The following is a 4,818-nucleotide window of genomic DNA, read 5'->3' as shown; positions in this document are numbered from 1 at the left end:
GTGTACAATTCAGTAATATGTCATATGTATATTGCATTGTGTGTTCACAAACCAAAGTTAAATTTCCTTCCACCACAAAATATTTAACCCCTTTTGCTCTTATCTATCTCCCTCAGCCCCCACTTTCCTCTAGTAACTACTAATCGATTGTGTCCATGAGTCGCCGTTTGTCACGTTTGTTTGTTGCTTTTAGTTTTATATCCAACTTATGAGTGAAAGAATATGGTTCTCAACTTTTTCTGTCTGAGTTATTAAAGCATGGTAATCTCAAGGTCCATCTATGTTGTTGCAAATGGCAATATTTCATCTTTCTTATGGCCGAGTAATATTCTATCATATATATGTACCACCTTATCTTTATCCAATGATCTATCGTAGGACATTTCAGTTGTTTCCATGTCTTGGCCACTGTGAACAATGCATATATCCTTGTGGCTGAATGTTTTCAAGTTTTTTGGGTAAATACCCAGAAGAGGGATTGCTGGGTCGTATGGTAGTTCCATTCTTAGTTTCCTAAGGAACTGCCATACTGTTTCCCAGAGCGGTTGTAACAATTTACATTCTTGCTAGCAGTGTATGAGGGTTTCTTCTTCCATACAAACTCTCCAACCCTTGTTATTACTTGTCTTGTTGATAAGAGACATTCTAACAGGTGTGAGGTGGTATCTCATTGTGATTTTGATTTGCATTTCTCCAATGATTACTGATGTCGAGCATCTTTTCACATACCTGTTGGCCTTTTGTATGTCTTCTTGAGAGAGATGTCTGTCCAGGTCCTCTGCCCATTTTTTAATCAGATTTATTGTTTTATTATTGTTGAGACGTGTGTGTTCTTTATCTATTTTGGCAATTAGGTCCTTATCGGAGGCATTGTTTACAAATATCTTCTCCAATTCAGATGGTTGCTTCTTTGCCTTGTTAATGGTTTCTTTTGTTGTGCACACCTTTTCAGTTTGATATAGTCCCATTCATTTATTTTTACTTTTACTTCCTTTACCTTTGAGGTATGATCCTTTCTAAATCCAAGGTCCATGAATTTAGTACCTATGTTTTCTTCTATGCAATTTATTGTTTCAGATCTTATATTCAGGTCTTTGATCCATTTTGAGTTAAATTTGATGTATGATGATACATAGCAGTCCAGTTTCATTCTTTTGCATGTAGCTTTCCAATTTTTCCAGCACCATTTACTGAAGAGGTTTTCCTTTCTCCATTGCATGTTTTTGGTTCTTCTATTGAAATTATTTGCCCATATATACAGGGTTTATTTTTCAATTTGTCCCATTGGTCTGTGTGTCTGTTTTTCTGATAATACTATGTTGTTTTGATTATTGTTGCTTTGTAGTATAATTTAAAGTTAAGTAGAGTGATACTTCTGGCCTTGGTTTTTTTTTTCTCCTCAGGATTGCTTTGGCTATTGGAGGTCTTTTGTGCTTCCATAGAAATCCGATGATTTTTTGTTCTATTTCTTTAGAGAATGCTGTTAGGATTTTAATAGCTCAGTAATTTTAGTATAGATAGTGTATTTTGACTAGAAAACCTTACTTTGCTGCAGTGTTTATTGCAGTAATACTTTTTGTATATATAGCTATTAGGTGTAGTTTGGCATTATTGATAATTATTTGAGGCACCTCTACACTATTTACTTAAGAGGCACTGTGCAAACTTATTGACTTCTTTCTGAAATAGAATGATTCATTTATTTGAAGTTGTTTAAAATGTTATGTAAATGCTGAATATTCTCCCAGAGAGTTTTTCATTTTTCATCATAAGGAGGTAGTCCACAAAGCCTTTGGGGAAGGAGCTGATTCAAATTACTGGGAATCAATGTCAAAACATCCTTACTATTTTCAAATAATAGGAAGTTATATGTTATCTAAGGTTTCACACAAGTTCCAAAGCCTGAAAGACTATCATCCCCTCTGGATCAATAAACTGCCAAAATTCAAATATTACCCAAAAGAAATTGTCTGTTGAATGTTTTTATTATTAAACAATGTACATCAAATTGGTTACATATATCATATATTCCTCTGTGATAGTTCTTTTGATGAGTCATTTTGGCTAGGCTACCATCCTATTATTCAACCAAACACAAATCTAGGGGCTGTTGTGAAGATATTCTATTGATGTGATTAAAGTCCATAATCGGTTCATTTTAGTTAAAAGAGATTATTCTGAATAAATTATGCAAATGGGCCTTATTCAATCAGCGAAAGACCTTAAAAACATAGATTAGGCTTCCATGAGGGAAGAAATTCTGCCAGTGGACAGTAGCTTCAATCCATGCAGCAGAAGATGTCCAGCCTGCTCTCTTGATGACCTGTTCTAGAGATTTCAGACTTGCCTAGCAACTTCCACAATCCTGCAAACCAATTCTTTGCAATAAATCTCTTAATGTATATCTTCTACTAATTCTGCTTCTTTGAACTCTGAATGATACAGCTTCTAATGCCTCAAGGTAATATGGAGAGTTTGGTGGAAATTATAAGGGCACAAAGTATTACACACTTAATCTAGTGTCTACAGCCAATACACCTTTGTTTTAGAAATAAATAAAATTAGAGAATCTTTATAAACTTGTCCTTGAGTAAATTCTTGACAATTGATTATTTGTGATAGCATTGCACAAATTGAATATTCATTATTCATCAAGTGCCTTCATTTGGGATTTTTATTCTCTTAGAATTATCTACTTCATTTATGATTTTATGACTTTAGTCCTAGTAAATAATATACACATTATATCTCAAAATAAGATAAAAAATTCATGAAATCTCCCACTAGAATGTAAGTTGCATGATGGAAGGTAGGTTTTTTAATGTGTGTATGTATATGTTTGTATGTGTGTGTATACACAAATTATGTGTTTTTCTCTTTAACCTCTTTCTTCTGCTTTCTAAGCATCATGGTAGCTTAAAGTTTTTTGCCTGCCCTTTAGGACAAAGTAGTATTTTATTAAGTTTCTTTTGAATATTCTCATTCTTTTGTTATATGACTTAATAATAAAACCAGTTTCTAGCAAAGAAGAAACCAACAAAAACTTATATTTGGAGGCTCTTTTTCTTTTTTTTCTACTCATCACTAGTTCTGTATTTGTATATGTGCAAGTGCACACACATGCATGTATATATATGTGATGGATAGAGAAGTAAAAATTAAAGAATATAAAGACTTGGAAAAGTTTGTTCACTGAGGTACCATCAGTGCCTAAATCAGTAAATAATCAATAACATTTTTTGAGTGAATGAGTCATTTACACTCTATGGAAAAAAAAAATCTTCCAGGGACATTTTTAGCTTCTAAATTAATGCTACTGGCACTCATTTTGCCTGAGATGATGTGCACATATTTATGCATCTCCAGCGTTAAGAGCAAAGGCTGTCATAATTTTGGATATTTAATTTCTAAAAATTTTCTAACCATGTCTCCCAAAAGAAGCAACCAATCTTGAGCCATGTCATTTTCTGTTTGTCAAGGTATTGCTGATTTTATTAATTATCAAATAAATAAAGATATTTTAGGTACTAAAATCAATAGCACAAAGGCATTTTCTAATCTACACAGAGCATCTAAACATGTGCTGGTAATTTTTTTAAAGTTAAAATTTTTGCTTTTGTTTGTTTATTCTTAAGTACTTCTGGTCACTTGTATCAATACATTTCCAGAAAGTGAAAGGTGACAATTTATTCCCTAGCAAGAGGAATGCATAGAATTTATTAAACTGCTTTGTATACATCCACACACTATATCTTATTGAAAGATTAGTGACACTGTTTTATTCTTCTAAATTCCTATGATATATTTTCAGAACAACTGTTATGACTGTTATCATTTTGAGAAAACACTTTTCACATCAATTATAAAACTATATAGTAGCCTTCTATTAGGGTATTCTGCCTCTCACCTGTCCTGACTAGTAACTTCCCTTTACATTATCATTTTATCATTTTTTTTCTTAAAAAAAAAGCAAAAACAAAGAAACAGATCTCACAATGGCCCCTCATTTTCTACTAATACAACCTTAAATTTCAGATTTAATACTCAAGATCTTTATACAACGTACTCCAAAGTCAGAATGCCTGTGTTCGAATTTTGTTTTTGCTGATTATTAGCCATACGACTCAGTTAACGTACTTAAATATATTGTATTTCATCTTTCTCATCTGTAATGTGAACATAGTAATAGTTTTCACTTCAGGGTGGCTAAGGTGATTCAATGAGTTAATATGTGGGAAGAGTATAGAAAGGTTCCTGTCAAATGATAACGGCTGAATGAATTTTAGCTATTATTATCATCATAAGTATTATAATAATTATTTGTAACTTGTACCACCTGTTGGTTAAACAGAACCAACTATTTCAGGTAATGTGTATTTTATTTAAACAGACACAATTTGCACAGCTAGGAACTTAGAGAAATTAAAATGGACTTAGCAACATCTCTCTTTAGCTTTACTGGTACAACTTTACCAGTTCATGTATGATCTAGTGAATGCAATGTCCAGAGAAAAGCCAACAGAGATAGGGTACCTCATCAGAGGAAACATTCAGCTTTACTCATCACCCTATTAATTTGATGCTGAGTCATGATCTTTTATTTTATATAATATAACAAACACTATTTTTTCTAGAGAGATTGTTTCTATCCTCAGAAATCCTGAAAGTGTCAAAAGAAAAAAAAAAAGAAAGAGATGGGAATATTATGAATATAAAACTAAAAGAACTCATTTCTTTCTGAATATGGTCTTCATCCCAAAAGAGTAAAGTGTATACTCATTTTATCTCTCTTTCATTAATTCTCAAGACCACTGCTCT

This window comes from Pteropus vampyrus, unplaced genomic scaffold (assembly GCF_000151845.1).
Source record: "Pteropus vampyrus isolate Shadow unplaced genomic scaffold, Pvam_2.0 Scaffold26, whole genome shotgun sequence".
Lineage (NCBI taxonomy): Eukaryota > Metazoa > Chordata > Mammalia > Chiroptera > Pteropodidae > Pteropus > Pteropus vampyrus.
The sequence above is the reverse complement of the archived record's forward strand: the minus strand, read 5'-3'. Positions refer to the sequence as shown.